Source organism: Mus caroli, chromosome 1 (genome assembly GCF_900094665.2).
Source record: "Mus caroli chromosome 1, CAROLI_EIJ_v1.1, whole genome shotgun sequence".
NCBI lineage: Eukaryota > Metazoa > Chordata > Mammalia > Rodentia > Muridae > Mus > Mus caroli.
In genome coordinates this window covers 111474048-111491315 of record NC_034570.1, presented here as the reverse complement: position 1 = coordinate 111491315, position 17268 = coordinate 111474048, and the positions used below count along the sequence as shown (strand labels likewise).

At 49.3% G+C, this 17268-nt stretch overlaps 1 long non-coding RNA gene across 2 annotated transcripts in view; it reads left to right on the top strand.

The window, feature by feature from the left end:
- Window positions 1-11952, top strand: part of LOC115031920 — a 25532-nt gene extending 13580 nt beyond the window's left edge. For both annotated transcript variants that reach the window (XR_003837556.1, XR_003837557.1), the window contains 3 exons: window positions 7461-7708; window positions 10456-10825; window positions 11484-11952. This is a non-coding gene — a long non-coding RNA (uncharacterized LOC115031920). The remainder of the gene's footprint in view (window positions 1-7460; window positions 7709-10455; window positions 10826-11483) is intronic.
- Window positions 11953-17268: the final 5316 nt, after the last annotated feature.

Genomic DNA, 17268 nt, shown 5'->3' with positions numbered 1-17268 from the left:
CCCCCCCCCCGCGCTGTCACCTCAGCAGGACTTCAGACCTTCTCCTTGGGCCAGCCCAACTCAGTGTTTTCCATTAATGAACAAAGAAACAGCCACAGTGAAATCACTCAGAGTGCCTGAGGCTGTACCGGGTGAAATGAGGCTGGGGTCTATGTCAGTGTTGGGTGTGGGACTGCTTCTGCAGAGCCAGACTTGTGTCCCTTCCCTTCTGTTCTCCATGAATATTCATCAAAGTTTGGCGGTGGTGCAGGCAGCAGGGCTGGAAGGAAGTGTTCAGATAGCTCCTTCCGAGCACACCGAAGGAGCATTCAGCCCTGTGGGATTGCTTCTGAGTGGGTCTGAGGAGTTCAAAGCCGTTTCCTGCACACCTCCACTCTCCCATTTACTGCCTCATTAGATCCCCTAGGTCTGCCAAGAGCCACGCTGCCTGACTCGGCAGCTCTCACCCAGCCTCCTCACATCTTCCTCTGCCAGCTTTTGCGTGGGCTCAGGGAACTGGAATGGTAGGCGGTGGATGTTTTGGGGTGAACTTTACAGGCCAGTATCAGATGGACACCAGGTTTTGTGTGTGTGGTGGAGGGTGGCATTGGGGTCTCGGCTGCTCTATCCCAGGGTTTCTACACCTAAAGGGCCCTGGGCTAGAACCCACCATACCTCTCCCAGCAGTAGCTGTTGAGTTAAGTAACCCAAGGAGCAGGGTTAGGCTTTGGGCTAAATAGAGAATGAATGTCTATTCTCAAGCCTGACCACATGTGTTGGAGACAGAAGCCTCCCTTCAGCCTGTAAACTCACCTGTGCAGGTACACACTTGCCTGCCACTCTCACTCGCTTGGGAGAGATGCCCTCCTCCTGCCCTGGCACCTCCAGAGCATTGGCGCTTAAGGCCACTTGTAACAGTGAAGCAGCTGCCCATGCGCCTTGAGTAGGGATGAAATGAGCCCTCAGCAGGCCTGGCACAGCCCCTGGGAAGGCAGGTTACCGTTGAGCAACCTCAACACAGTCTAGCATTCATTTCCAGATGCCCCGAGGGCTGGATTGTTTTCTTCCTCTTGCCCACCCCTCCCTCCCCATAGTTACAGCAAGATGGGCAGAGCACACATACTGCTGGATCCATTTCTGCTACGTCCTCTGGTCTATCAGCCCCCTGTTGCTTTAGCTCTCTCAGAGGATGATGGTTTCAACAGGTGCTCAGAACAAAACAGGGGAAGGAAGCGAGCAGTGGGTCAGCCCTCAGGGCCAAGTAGACCTGGGAATTCTCACAGTGAGTTAGGAATGGGACAGCAAGCATCTCCAACTGGCCTGAGGATCGGATTCCTCTTACTCTTTTAATTTAATTTAATTTTTTTGAGATAAGGCCTCATGTAACCCAGGCTGGCCTCAAGCTGTCTATGTACAAAGTGTGGCTGTCAACTTTGTGTGTGTGTGTGTGGGGGCATGTGTTCAAACTGTGTATAGTGTTCAAACTGTGTATAGTGGTCAGAAGTTGGCATCCTGTGCTCTATTCTGTCTCCCCCACCTCACTATTTTATTTTATTTATTTCCTTTTGGTTTTCTGAGACAAGGTTTCTCTGTGAGGCCCTGGCTGTCCTGGAATGCACTCTGTAGAGTAGGTTGATCCGCCTGCCTCTGCCTCCTGAGTGCTGGCATTAGGGTGTGTGCCCATACCTTGGCTTTCTCTACGTCATTATTATTTTTTAAATTTTACTTGATTTTATGTGTATGGATGTTTTGCTTTAATGTATGTATGTGTATCCACGCGTGACAGGGGTCCAGGGAGGCCAGTGAGGGCGTCAGATTCCCTGGAGCTGGGATTTCAGATGGTTATGAGCCACCCTGTGAATACTGAGAACTGACCCCAGGCCTTTTGAAAGAGCAGCCAGTCCTCTTAACAGCTGAGCCGCCTCTGCAGATTCTCTTCACCTTTTTTTATTTTTATTTTTATTTTTATTTTTATTTTTTGAGACAGGGTCTCTTACTGAACCTGGAGCTCACTGCTTTGGCGTGTCTGGCTGGGGATCCATCTGTCTGCCCCTCCCATCAGCTCATGATCTCTAGGGAGGACTGCAGATGTGATTTGCCCATTCCTGGCTTTTTTAGGAGGATGCCAGTGGTGGAGGTTCCTCACGTTGGTATGGCTGACACTTTACTGATAGCCATTTCCCAGTCCCAACCTTGCACTTAGACAAATTTCTCCGAGTGCAGCATGTATGCACGTGGAAACCAGAGGACGCCTCTGGGGAGTCGATTCTCGGTTTCCTCCATTTGGGTTCCAGGGGTTGATTTCAGATGATGAAGTTTAATAGCGTGTACCGAACTGTTATCCTTTCTCCTCCCCAGTCTGAGACAGTCTCACGTAGCTTTGGCTGCCCTTGAACGTGCTATAGAGTTAAGAATGACCTTGAACTCCTCATCCTCATCCTGACCTCTGGAGTTAAAGGCCAGCACTGCTTCATCTAGTGTCACACGATGCTGAGGGACAGAACCCAGAACTTTCTGTCTCTACCTACTGAGCCACATTGTAATGCCTGGAAATACCTTTTCTGTTTCTCCATCAAAACCTTTTCTTTCTTCCTCCCAAGCATCCAACAAGACTACTGCTACTATTGCTGGCTTCCCCTGGGTGTGGTTCTGAGACAGGCAGGTGGGTGGAAGAGTGAGCAGCTACTGGGTCTGCCCAGAGAGTTTCCACCATGACTCCCCATTGCTCCTATCTTGGTGGGTGGGGTGGCAGTGGTGGTGGATGTCACAGGAAGGAGGCTGGGGCCTTGGTGACTGGGGAAGGCTTTTGCCCCCTCTCAACACTGCCATTGCAGTTTATTTATTTATTTATTTATTTATTTATTTATTTATTTATTATACACAGAGTTTTCTACTTGCATATATGTCTGCATGTCAGAAGAGGGTACCAGATCTCATTAAAGATGGTTGTGAGCCACCATGTGGTTGCTGGGAATTGAACTCAGGACCTCTGGAAGAGCAGTCAGTGCTCTCAACCTCTGAGTCATCTCTCCAGCCCCAGCATTGCACTTTTTAAGAAACTAAAAATAAGTTCTCAAGGGCTGTGGTTATAGCTCCGTTGCTGGAGTGCTTGTCTGTTGTGGATAAGGCCCTGAGTTGACCCTCACTATCCAATAAACCAGGTGCAGGGGGTGACCTAAAATCCAGTGCTAGGCAGAAAGATCAGAAGTTCCAGGCTCTCCTCAGTCAAGCTCAACATTTAGGCTGCACAAAACTTGTCAATTTTTTTAAGCTCTCAAGCTAGGTGTTCATGTCTATAATCCTAGCACTGAGGAGGCCAAGGCTGGCGATCATGTACAAGCTCAAGGTCAGCCTGGGCTTCAGAGTGAGTTTCAGGCCCAGCTCAGGTTATCCAGGAAGACCCTGTTTCAAAAGGAAAAAAGAAGAAAGCAAGAGAGAGGGGTTAAAAGAAGGAAGGACGAAGAGAAAGAAGAAAGGAAAAGCATGTCTTTCGGTGAAGTACCTGTGGGACCTGTTTGTTCAGCAGCAAACACTGACAGATACACACTGATTAGACAGTCCCAGGCGTGTCCCTTGCCTGGATTTCCACGGGGCCCTGTCTCTTTTCCAGGGCTGTTCAGAGTCTTCAGTTTGGGTTTTAGGCTCTTTCCCTTAGCTCTTCTCAGCTTCCAGCTCCCTCCTCTCAACACCCTGCCCCGAGTTAGAGAATAAAGCATCTTTTCCATTCGCACTTATCTTCTGTTCTGTAAGCTCTGGCTCCACCCATTTTTAGGCACCCCATCTCTACCTCCAAAGCACTCCATCACTCAGACAGTCCAGTTTCCCTGGCTCCTTTCTTGCTTCCATACATATTCCAACCGCCTCTCTCTTTGTGTGTGTGTGCGTGCGTGTGCATGTGCATTTGTATACCTATGTATGTGAGTGTGCTTGCACATGTGTGCATGTAGAGACCAGGAAACAACATCAGGTGCTCTTCAGGTGCTGCTGCTCCCTTTGAGACAACTCTCACTGGCCTGGGACTGAGGAGTAAGCTAGCCTTGCTGGCAAGCGAGTCCTAGGGACCCAGTCTCTGCACTCTCCGTGCCAGGATTATAAATGGGAACAATCAGGGGCAGCTTTTGTTTTTGACTTTAAATGGGTCTGGAGAAGGCAGGTCCTTAAGCTTGCAAAGGCTTGCATCTTACCGACCGAACTCTCACCCCAGCCCAGCCTTAACAAAATAACAAACAAACAAACAAACAAACTCACTAGACTCAGAGGAGAAGAGCACTCGCTGCTCTTGCAGGGGACAGAATTTGGTTCCCAGTCCCATAAGGAGAGCTCACAGCTCTTTAACTTCAGCTTTAGGGGATCCAATACTCTCTCTGACTTCTCCGGGTACCAGCTCACAAGTGGCACAGACCCAGACACATAAATACAAACGCAAATACTTCCTTAAAAGAAACAAAACTTCCCTAACATTGTTTTACACACACACACACACACACACACACACACACACACACACACACACACCCCATACACCCCACACACAAATGTGTATATATATATATATATATATATATATGTTATGTTTGTGTATACATACACACACAGACAGACACACAAACACACTGTTTGCCTTGTTATATTTTCTTGAGACAGTCTATCTATCCTGGGCTGGCTTGAAACTCACTACATAGACCAGGCTGGCCTGGAACTCATAGGTGTCCTTTCTGCCTCTGCTTCCCAAGTGCTGGGATTATAGGCCTGAGCCACCGCGCCCTTGAAGCTTCCTAGTCTTCCCCTCCCTCCCTTCGAGATTGCAATCGGCTTGCTTCCCACTGCCTGCAGTTCATGACCTGTACAGGAGCCACCTCAGTGGTTCCATTCAAGAGTGTCTTTGCAGTTCCCACGCCTCAGCCTCTGTCTGGCAGCAGGCACCTTCTGCCTGGCCCTCCCTTTGGATGGGGCTGGCCCTCGTTAGTGATTTCCTGGCTTTCTGGTGACTCTTCCCTTTCCCACCCAGCTGGCTCAGGGTTGGGAAGATGAGAAAGATATCCCTGCCTCAGGCCTCCTCTGTCAAAGTTCCTCTTTTCTCAGTCCACGGTTGTGTCTTCCGACTCCTACTTTCATGCGTGATAAGGACATTTTTCTCTCCCTCGCCCCTTATGTCTGCTCCTTCTATTCCTACCCTCCCCATCTTGCTAGTTGCTGGGGTGTTGGAATGACAAGTGTCACTTGGCACCTGTCAGCCCTGTTGTCTCACCAGGTATGCCAAGTCCCTCCTGTGTGTAGGGAGTCTCTCCTGAGCTTCAAGCACCCATTGTCTCTGCTTTATTAGGCTTAAATGGGACCAATCTACCACCTCCTTATTCCACACCCCCATTCCATCCCACCTCTCTTTCCTGCCCTCCCTTAGTGGGAGCTGGCTGACCCAGGCCGGGAACGTGGGCAGGTGGACATGTCGCGTGCCTGGACGGAGCACCCAGATGGGAAGAGCGTGGGCTGGGGCAGATCTGGATTTCTGTCCTGGCCCTGCCACCCAGGAACTGTTGATGTTGGCAACGATTTAATCTTTCTGAGGCTTGGGCTGAACATGTAAAATGTGATAACACCTACTTTAACAGGGCTGTGAATACCAAATGAAGGAGGTACGTGACACTCCATAGCACAGGGCCGGTGTCCAGTAGCCCAGGGATGTCTCCCACCTTTCTTCTGGGCAGAGCCCAGCAACGTTCACCTCCCCCTCATTCCTGTACTGAATATAGGAAACCACAACTTTATGGTCCTTAATTTGGCTTCTTTTTTGAAGGTCTTGCTGGTTCCACATAGAGCCCCATATCAGCTTCTCTCTCTCTCTTTCTCTCTCTCTCTCTCTCTCTCTCTCTCTCTCTCTCTCTCTCTCTCTCTCTCCCTCCCTCCCTCTCTCTCTCCCTCTCTCTCTCTCTCTCTCTCTCTCTCTCTCTCTCTCTCTCTCCCTCTCTCTCTCTCTCTCCCTCCCTCCCTCCCTCCTTCCCTCCCTCCCTCCCTCTTTTATTATTATGTGTATATGTTGTGTCCATGTGTGTTTATGTGCACAATTACATGGGTGCCTGCAGAGACCAGACAGGGTGTCAGAACCCTGGAGCTGAAGCTGCAGGTGGCGCTGAGTGGGAGCCGCCCTGCATGGGTGCTGAGAACTGAACTTTAATTCTCTGCAAGAACAGCAGGTACTAACCACTGAGCAATCTCTCCAACTTCCATTCCAGCCCCTTGAGGAAAGAGGCAAGAAAGCTACAAAGAGAATCACAGACAGTATCAGAGACGAAGTCACTCAGTACGACGTAAGGCTGTCCACACCTAGTTTAATAACAGACCTTAACAACTTCTGGAAGCTCAGAGCCACTCGTGGCTAAGTTCATGCCAGGCCACACTTCCCGCTAAGGTTGTGGGTCACAGTGTTGAGAGCCGGCCAAGCTTGTCTATGAGGTGGCCTCTTGTCTCATTGTTCTCTGTAGGTTCTGGAACATTACAGACGCACCGAGGAGGAGATGTACACTGTCATTTTTTTCTTTTACGTGAATTCTTTCGGAAAACACTTTAAAGCTGGTATATTGTGCTAGTGGGTGTGGTTAATATTCCATCCGGACGAGCCTGAACACAAGCCTCCGCAGATCAGGGCTCTCAGCCCGGCCTCTCGTTTTCATGTGAGGAAATGAGGTGGTTAGGTTGGAGTAGTCATGGAGACTCCTGTTGCTGGCCTACTGTGTGTGGGTTTCCTGAAGGAACAGGTTTCCGTGGGGTAGGGGTGGAGGACTTGGGAGCTGTATAGATAGAACACGAACTTTCTTCCACACGAGGGTGCACATACACTCTGTCACCATATCCTAGGGTGCCTCTGGCCTTCAGGTCTGCAACTGGATACTCACTCCCCCAGAATGAAGGGAAACAGACGGTAATCAAGGAGGTACAATGGTTAGTTTAAACTGTCAACTTGATGTGACCTAGACTCATCTGGGAAAAATGAAGAATTGTCTACATTGGGTTGAACATGTGGCCATGTTTGAAGGGGATTGTCTTAATGTGGGAAGTCCTCACCCAGTGTGGGTGGCACCATTCCTGTCTTAGGGTTCCCATTGCTATTATAAACACCATGACCCAAAGCAATCTGGTGTGGAAGGGGTTTATTTCAGCTTATGGTTGTAGTCTAGGATGAAAGGAATCCAGGGTAGGGTCTCAAGGCAGGAACCTGAAGGCAGGAACTGATGAAGAAGCCATTGAGGAGCACTGATCCCCTTTTGCTCTCTGGGGCTTGTGTTTATACACCCCAGAACCCCCTGCCCAGGAATGGCACTGCCCACAGTGAGCTGGGCTTCCCTACCTCAACCATCAATTAAGAAAATACATTACAGGCTTGCCCACAGGCCAATCTGTGAATTTTCTCATCCGAGGTTCCTCCTCCCAAATGCTTTTAGATTGTATTAGGTTACATAACACTAGCAACGCGATTCTCTTTGCAGGGGTTCCTCGACGGTAATGAGAGTTGAGAAACTGAGCTGAGTACAAGCCAGCATGTGCATGTGAGTGTGCACAGTCATTCGCTTCTGCTCTTGACAGTGTGATGTGGCCAGCTGTTGGAAGATCCTGCCCTGACTTCTGTACAAAGATCGACTATAAACTGGAATTGGGAGCTGAAATAAACCCTCCACCTCTACATTGCTTTTTGTCTGGTTATTTCATCGCAGCGACAAAAAAAAATAAAAAGAAGGTAAGTGAGCGCTCCTGACGAGTCCGTTCTAACGTGCTGGAGGCAGAGATGCCTTGAGAGCATCTGTCTGAAGACTCTGCCTGGGCACCCCCTCTATGGTTTAGATAAAGTGGGGTGACAGTGAGAAGAATGTTTACTGCTGTTTTACGGATAGCCCGGATCCTTCCTGAGGCGGGCCTGAGTACGCAAAGCATGGTGGGAAGTGTCCAGCAAGATCCTGTTAATGGGACCTGGCCAGTGGAGGGCGGTGCTGACACAGAGAAGCATAGAAGATATGAGGACCCTCCAGGCTGGAGGGTGATGAGGGCAAGTCCACCTGCGAAGCATGGAAGAGCAGGTAGAGAACGGAGACTGAGTGGGCTGGGGAGATGGTCAGCCATTAAAGTGCTTGCTTTGTAGGCATCAGAATCTGATTCCTAGAAGGATCCCAGCACCGAGGAGGTAGAGACAACTGGATCCGGTGGCTGCATATTAGCTCTCTGGTAAATTCAGGCCAGCGAGAGACCTTGTCTTGGGGGCGGGGGGAAGAGAAGTAGAGGGTATGTGAGGAACAGCACTGGACAGCCTGCTCTCTGGCGCACGGCGCATATGCACGCACGCACACACGCCCCGCCCTCTCCACAAAACAGGAACCATTGCTGAAGATGGGACACTGGACGGGAGTGGGAATATATCAAACATGGCCTCAGGGAAGGAGAGCCAGGCAAAGAGATGGACAGAAGGCCATGTTTGAGGGGCGTGGGTAGCAGTTGAAGATTTGACCAGGTAGAGATAAGATGAGAGGCTGGGCTGGCTAAGCAGGCGCAGCTGAGAGGCAGTTAGTCGACTTGTGGTGGGTCAGGGGACTGGGAAATGTGCTTCCTGGGCGGAGGGCACCTTTGTTAGGTGGATCCCAAGGCCTCTGCGTTAATCCCCAATCTGTCTGAAATTTTAATACTTGGCCATTGTATGAAAAAGCCAAAAAGTAGCCATCTTTAAGGTCTAGATGTCCAGGGTAATGAGAGCATTTGTAGTTGGCTTTAATTGGGTAGTTCTTACAGAAAATTCAAATAGTTTAAATGCCACTTTTTGGGGGCAATTATCCTAACTTGTGATCCTCCTGCCTCTGCCTCCTTTAGCAAATCCTACCTGCGTGCGTCACCATAACCGGCTGCAACTATCCTAACTAAATGAAGAGGGAAGCTGGGGGGTGGGGCTCAATGGGTGGAGTGTTTACCTGGCTTGTATAGGCTCTGAGATCAATGCCCAGCACTGCATAAATCCAGGTGTGGTGGTTGGGACATGCCTGGAGTTCCAGCACTCAGGAGGCAGAGGCAGAAAGGCCAGGAGTTCAAGGTCATCCTCAGCTACACAGTGAATTCATGATGCTCTGTCTTAAAGGGATAGAAAGAGCGAGAGAGGGGAAGAGGAGAAGGAAGGGGAGGAGAGAGTAGAGATAAAAGGATCAGTGGCTCAGGTCTGTAACCCTAGCACTTGGGAAGCCAAAGCAGAATTGCCCTGAGCTCCAGGCCAGCCTGGACTACAGAATGAGATATTATCTCAAAAAGCCAAGCCAAAATAAACAAGAAACACCACTGTGAGACAGTTCAATGGGTAGAGAGGCTGGTGGGAAGAGAGCACTGATTCTAGAAGTTGTCTGAGCTCCGTACTATGCCAAACAGACAGGCAGAAGAGCGTGACCCTGGCCCTCACCCTCAAGGGCCCTTGACTTGGATGTTGAATGTTCAGGTGGAGCAGTGGTTCGTCTGGGAAGCTGACTGATGGCATGTAATGTCCCCTGTGCAGGGCTGTGGCAGCCTGGTGCACAGCCTCTGGGTTTGGGGCCATTGGCTCATGCTCTTAACCATCTTTCAGTCTTACTTTTCTCTCATGCCTGGGCCCTTGTTCCTGAGAACACACAGGAAGGCAAGACTAGATGCTAAAATATGCACAACTCTTGGTTGGAGTCCGGAGCTCTTATCAGCTAGGGCTTCTGGGAGCTTAAGGAGAGACTGCCCAGGCAGGTCCTCTCAGGCATCATTGCATAGGGCCTTCTGTGTGCCTCCGTGTGAGGCACACATATATCATGGCCTCAAGCTTTGGCCACTGTCTCCTTAACAACCAAAAGTCTCATCTATGCTTCCTGCTCTGTCAGATGGGAAATCCTGCAGACACCACACCTATCAGCAAGTCTACCAGTTCCCTAGCTCCAGGTAGTTTGCCCAGACTGGGCCACCCTGTTAGTGCTGGCTTCAGGCCACAGGGATCTCTCAGATACTGTCACTCTCCAGATGGTAATATCTGCCTGAAGTCCCAGGGAAGGCAGAGTCTCAAAGAGGCCATCTATTTCTCCTTCCTGCCTGGAGGCGAGGCCACACCTCAGCCAGATTGAGGTCTCTTCTCCAGGTAACTTGTTCTAGCACTTAACAAGCCTGTCATAGGATGCGGCTTTGATGAACCTGCTTCTGCCTCCTGAGTGATAGGCCAGGAGTAACCAAGGAAGAATGGAGGAGCCAGACAGACTCCTGGAATGAGCAGTCACTTTTCTTATCAGCAGACTGTCTCTCTTGTTAAAGATTTACTGTGTCAGTCATTGTGTGTCTCTGTGTAGGTATTCACCCGTGAGTTCTGGTGCCCACAGAGGCCAGAAGAGGGCAGGCAGAGCCACCTGACTGGGGGTGTGATGTGCTGGGAACTGAACTCTGATCCTTTACAAGGACCCAGTGATGAGACAGGAGAATGTTCAGTTCCTTTGCCTTTTCTTCCAGATTGCAGGGCACCAGAAGGGCCTGTGACATCTGTGGCATCCAGACAGGGGATTGCATGTAGTCCCCGTTTCCACGGAAGACATGGAAGATCCCCAGTGGCTGCCCAATTTTATGGATAGTCTGACCCCAAGAGATCAAACTTTCTTCTTCACAAGTCGATGATAAAATCTACTTATCAGGATGAGACATAATATAAGAGATTAACAGCTGGACCTGTGAGATGGGTCAACCGGTAAAAGCATATACTACCAAGGCTGACAACCTGAATTTGGTTCTCAGGACTCAAATGGTAGGCTCTAGCATACGGAGCCTGACACCAGAGCTCACCTATTCCAGAAAGTTGTCTTCTGACCATCACACACATGCTGTGGTATGTACATGCCCCCCTCCCCAATAATTATACGTAATAAAAAATTTAAGGCTATTAACACCTATAATTAATAGTAAAAGAAACTAGTTACAATTTATACTGTAATGGAAAGTTCTATGAAGGGATTGGGGTTGTAGCTCAGTTGGTAGGACTCTTACCTAGTGTGCCTGGAACTCTAGACTGATCTCCAGTTGCCCATTTATAATCCCAGCATTCAGGAGATAGTGGAAGTAGGATTAGATGTTCAAGGTTCTCACCCTCTGCTACAAATCAGGTTAGAGACTAGCCTGGGCTAGAGACCAGCTGAACAAAGAAGTTATACAGATGTAACCTCTCTCTCCACTTTCAATCTATCCTACCGTGTCATGCTCACACTGTTGGTTGGTTGCTTGCTTGCTTGTTTGAGGCAGGGTTTCTCTCTGTATCCCTGTCTGTCTGCTTTGGAACTCACTCTGTAGACAGGGTGGCTTCGAACTCAGAGATCCTCCTGCCTCTGCCTCCTGAGTGCTGGGATTAAAGGTGTGTGCCCCCACCGCCTGGCTTACTATGCTCACTTTTATTGTTGGATGTGGGAGAGAAAAACCATACAGGGAGTGGTGGATTTGAAGAGGGCTACTGTATTCCCAAAATCTCTCTAGCATGTTCTTTACATTTCCAGAGAAGCTGACACACTGCTGGGAAGAGATGTTCCTTTCACTGATGTCCCTTCACGCAGTAGAACCCGGGAACTTCTCAAACTTCTGTGGAAGTTTCTGAGAGCCAAGTCTCCTTCCTTGGCACCCTGATCTCCAGGAGCCCTGGGACAGCCGCTGGACACTTCACCTAGCGTTACTGTTTTTACCATGCTGGCATCTTTACTTTATTGCCTCAAATTCATGCTTTCAAGCCCTAAGCCTGCTACATCAGAACCTGAATGCCTCTGGAGATGGTGCTTTGAAAAGACGGGCAAGGACAGGTCACATGACATAGTGGGGAAAGTCATCTGCAGCCAAGCCTGAGGACCTGAGTTCAATCCCTCGGACTTACGGTGGGAGGAGAGAACTGGTTATTATAAGCTGTCCTTGAATTCCACGACATGTGAACCTTGAACTCCCAACCCCAACCCACAAATAAAAAGATAAAAATATAATCCCAGAAAGAAACATGTGGCTCAGTGGGGTACATACTGCTATTGCAGAGGACACAAGTTCGGTTCCCAGTCCCCAGGTCAGGCAGCTCACACAGCTGGGATCTGACACCTTCTGTACTCTGGAAGCACCTGCACACGGGCGCACATTACTCCACCCCCCCACCCATAATTACAAATAAATTTTTGAAAGGAACAAAGATGAGCAAAGAGGGGACTGGGGAAATGGCTCAGTATAAGTATCGTGCCACAGCACCGAGATGTGCTCCAGGCTCCAATGTGCTCATGAAAGCCCAGTGGCATGATGTAACCCTGGAGAAGCAGACAGGATCCCAGGGCAAGCTGGCTAGCTCAACCACCTGAATCGGTGAGCAGGATGTTCACAAGGGAGACACCTGAAACCAGCCTCAGGCCTCCACACACATACATGTGCACATACACCTGCATACATATGAACACATGCCCACACACTCCACACAAACAGAAAGAAAAATGATCAAGGTAACAGGAGTTTATTTGGGCAGGCCATGATTCACTATGACCGGTGCCCTTCCCCCCGCAATGGTCGGACAGTGACCGTCTGTGGTCCACCCATCCTTTGGCTTTTTGCTTTAGCTTGCTACATTCTGTGCTGCTGTAAGGAAACATCAGAGAAGTCAAACTTACAAGGGGGAAAGGCATGTGTAGTCTACAGCTTTGGGGGCTCAAGTCCAATGTCAGACTATGTCTTTAGATTGAGTGTTTGGTGAGGGAGCTGAGTGATTAAGAGGGGAGAGCATGTCAAAGTGAGCAGTCACATGCCCAGCTAGGGACAGAGCACGGGATTAGGCAGGTTCCCACAATTCCCTTTGGGACACACTGCCAATGATCACCACCTTCACTCCACCCGAGTCTAATACTTGGGGCTTACCAGGTAAAGTGAAAAATTGAGCTCAGATACCAACCACCCGTGTAAAAACCAGCTGTGGTGGCGTGAACCTGTGTCCTGGAGCTGCAGAGGTGGACAAAGGGGACTCCCTGAGGACTCACTGGCCATTTTAGTCTAATTGGCACAGTCTGAGACACTGAGAGACCCTGCCTCATGAACAAGGTGGATGGGTCCTGCAGACCACACCTAACGTCTTTGGTCTCTGTGAACATGAACACACATACCCATACACCTGTGTACAAGCACACACACACACACACACACACACACACACACACACACACAAGCTGTAGCAGTGGGGAACAAGCCCTGAACATGTGGGTCTTTATTGAAACTCTGGCTCAGCCCTAGAGACCCAGTCACTCTCCGTAGGTATTTGCCTTCCTGTGCTGTAGCTGCGGCCTGTGCCTGCAGGCTCTGTGGACTGCTAGGTCAGGTCCTGAGTCTCCAGAGACTCTCCTCACCTGTGAAAATGTTCAACAAAAATGTTGTGGTAATGTATCACACAGACTGTTTATCCCCGCCCATGGGCCTTGGGTGGAGGCTGACTCTGAGTTCTATGAATGTTTGACAGTTGGTGTTAATATGTAAAAAAAAAAAAACAACAAAAAAAAAAACCAACCTGAAACCAAATAAAAAAAATCAATGCCTTCTCCGTAGAGCCTGGATTTAGAGGGCTCATATTCCATGGGGCAGCAGATTTCTCATGTGTGTATGAGTGTGCATGAGCGAGCACGCACACGCATGCATGCATGCAGGTGTTAAGGTCAGACACTGACATTGGATGCTCCCCCAGTGACTCTCTACCTTATTCTTGGAGCCAAGTCTCCTGTTTCAGCCAGGCCGGCTGACCAGCAAGTTCGTGGTTTACCTGGCTCTCCTGTGCCAGCTCTGGGGTTATAGGTACATGCTATGTAACATGTGTCTTTTATATTGGTGCTGGAGGATTGAACTCAGGTCCCCATTGCAAGGCAACCCCTTTACTCATGGAGCCCCTGTGCTCCTGGCTTTTTAAGTCAGCAGCAGCCTCTGACTGACTTGGTAGTGAGAAGCAGAAGGCACACCTTCTAGACACTGTTCCAGATTGATCCTTGTTGACGAGTCAAAGGTGCAGGAGTTCTCGGAGCCAGGGATGGACCAGAGGGAGTTTGGGATTGTGTGCTGTCTAAGTCATGGGTGAGAGTAGAGTCCTCAGCTCAGGCTGGCTTCCAGAGTAAACTCCTTGTGTGTCTGCCCCCAGAGGGCAGCCAGCACACGTGCCTCGATGATCTTTCGCTCAGATGTGACCTGCAGTTTCTGTTTTGAAGTCCTCTGTGGCGAAGCACTCTTTGAGCCATGCAATCTTCCATCACTTCATAGGCGGCCATTTAACTCTGAAGGGCCACCCTGTAAGAGGCTGAGTGTAGGGAGGATTTGGGTACTGAAGTGGGAAGGAGCTGGTCATTCTAGAACTCTCCAGGTTGGCCTAGGGACCTGCTCTGGATCCGTGAGTTATAACATACTATCTCTCTGTATACTTCCACACCACAGTGACTGCAACATCATTAAGGAGGTTTTACACACACACACACACACACACACACACACACACACACACACACAGAGCTTAACAAAGATGGAAAATGCCAAATTCCTTTTGACAGGCAGCCAGGAGCCCAGCCTCTTCCCTGGCTGAACAGAGGGGCCCATTATGCAGGAATACGATTTTCTCAGGGTTCGGAACCATTACATCAGCCTTGATGTAATAACATTGTTCAACTTCAGAGGTGTATTTATTTTGGTTGAGAGTTCAGATGGTTTAGCTGTTAGCCAGGAGATTGAGCAAAACCCGGACAAAGCCATTGAGGTTGGAAATGAGCCATTTTGCCTGTTTCCCTCCTGAGAACAAAATTACTTCCGACGGAGTTCATCTGGCTGGTGGATCGTGTGTGTATGTGTGTGTGCACATGTGGAGGTCAGAGATCAGCCTTGGATGTCATTCTTTGGGATACAATAATTTACTTTTTAAATTTTTAACTCAACAATGGGGGGGCATGCATGTGTATGTGAACATGCGTGAGTGCATGTGTGTTGCCAAGGTGACATGAGCAGTCAGATGACAATTTTTGGAAGTCAGTTTTCTCTTTCCACTTTTCCATGAGTTCCGGAGATTGCACTTAGGTCCTCAGGCTCGGATGGCATGAGCCATCTTGCTAGCTCCACCTACTTTTCGAGACAGAGACTCTCATTGGGCTAGAGCTCTCAGATTTCAGTTGACTGTCTCTGCCTTCCCCAGCTAGGATTACAATCATGCACCAAACATCACACTCAACTTTTTAAACATGGGTTCTGTGAATTGAACCCAGGCTCCTCATTCTTACAAGACAGACACTTTACCGACTGAGCCATCTATCCAGCCTTTGCCCCAGTCAATAGATTTTAGAAGCTATTAGTTTTCTTTCTAAAATTGTTGGTTAAATTCAGTATTGGCCTGGTGGGTGCTGAGTGAGTAAAGGCACCCTTTGGCCTGTAAGGGTGTAAGAACCTAGAATGGAAGGCAGACCAAACCTTCATAAAGCCCTTCTCTTTAAAAGAAGTACATGCTGGGGAAGTGCATACACCCACGGCAGACAAGCACACGGGGGCTTGCTCATGCCTACCCCAGCGGACTGGTCTCTAGATGAGTACTCCTCCTCCAGATGAGTACAGGTGTTTTTCCCATGACCCTCTTCTTTCTATATGTGTGGTGGGAGTGGCCATGACGAAGCTAGCACAGATGTGCCACTGTGCCCTGGTCATGGGAACTGGTGCATGGTACACACCCTTTGCTCTGTGCTGGCATGGGGGGCATTTCCTCTAGCTCGTGACAACAAACTAAACTCTTGGATGAGAGCGTCACTGCTTGGCCCCCTTCATCCTCTAAACTCACGAATAACCAAAGCAGGAACAGAGAGGGCAGGGGCAGGGCAGGGTGCAGAGAGGTGGGGCTGGGAGGGCACACCCTGCCCACTGACAGGAAGATGATGTCACCTCCAGGTGGGAGAGGACAATTAGAAAAGCTTGGGTGAAGGCCCCTGTGTGGAAGGGAGACATTGGGCAGTTCTTCCCCAGTTGGGCCCTGGGGTGCAAGGTAGCATTATATACATGGCTTGGTCTTTAAGGGCTTGCCAGGGGCACAAGCAGCCATCTTTCAACTCTTCAACAGTTGGGGAATCCCTCAGGTTGGATGCCAATGTCACTACACACAGAAGTCCTTCTGCGTGTTTGAGACCTGAGCTCTGTGGGAGTAAACCTAAGGCTCCCTCTAAGCCAGGGGTTTCCTCACCTGGGAGCTTAGATCCCTGTCTAGACTGATGTCACCTTTTGATAATTGTCTCTTAGTGACATTTAAGTATGCAGTCTTCAATGTTCATTAGACATTTCAAGTTGGTAAGCCATTTGACAGAAAATAGGGAGGTTTCAGACCTGAAAAAACTTGAACTCCAGGTTCAAGGAAAGACCCTGCCTCAAAGGAATACCCAGGGCCGGGCGTGGTGGCGCACGCCTTTAATCCCAGCACTCGGGAGGCGGAGGGAGGCGGATTTCTGAGTTCGAGGCCAGCCTGGTCTACAAAGTGAGTTCCAGGACAGTCAGAGCTATACAGAGAAACCCTATCTCGACCTCCCCCACCCCCATAAAAAGAAATACCCAGAGGGATAATGATGGAGGACCCCTGATGCCCCCTTCTGGCCTCTAAGTGCATATGCACTCAAGTGTGCACACACACAGCAATAAACAAGCAAGCAAGCAAACAAACAAATAATCTAACTTTGCAAAAATGACCATAGGAACAAGTGGCCCCACTCTTCCTGTTCTCTCCACTGTACTGAGAGAATTCCAACAGACTAATGATTCTAGGCTCTCCTCTTTCCCTCCTCTCATGCCTATGGAGGAGACAGCCATTTTGCCCAAGCAGTAGAGTATAGATGGCATTCAGGGATCTGGTACTGGCCCGTGAGTACCCACTCTGACGCCCTTCAAGAGAGCATGGTTCAGAGCCGTGCTCAGACACAGACTGCACTTACTTCACTCTGAGCAGCCCTGTATGGCAACTAGGTGATGTAGTCATGTGTTTCTGGCCCCTCTTTTTAAAAAAAAAAGACTTTTTAAAAAAATTCTATTTTACTAGACATAATGGAACTCATCATTAATTCCAGCACTTGGGAGGCAGAAGCTGGAGGATCTCTGTGAGTTCAAGGCCAGCCTGCTCTACATAAGTGAATTCCAGGCCAAGTAGGCTTTATTACGTAGTGAGACTCAGTCTCAAAAAGTTACATTAAAGAAATTTATTGAGAGAGAGTGTGTGTGTGTATGAGAGAGAGAGAGAGAGAGATAGAGGCAGAGAGACAGATAGAGACAGAGAGAGAGAGA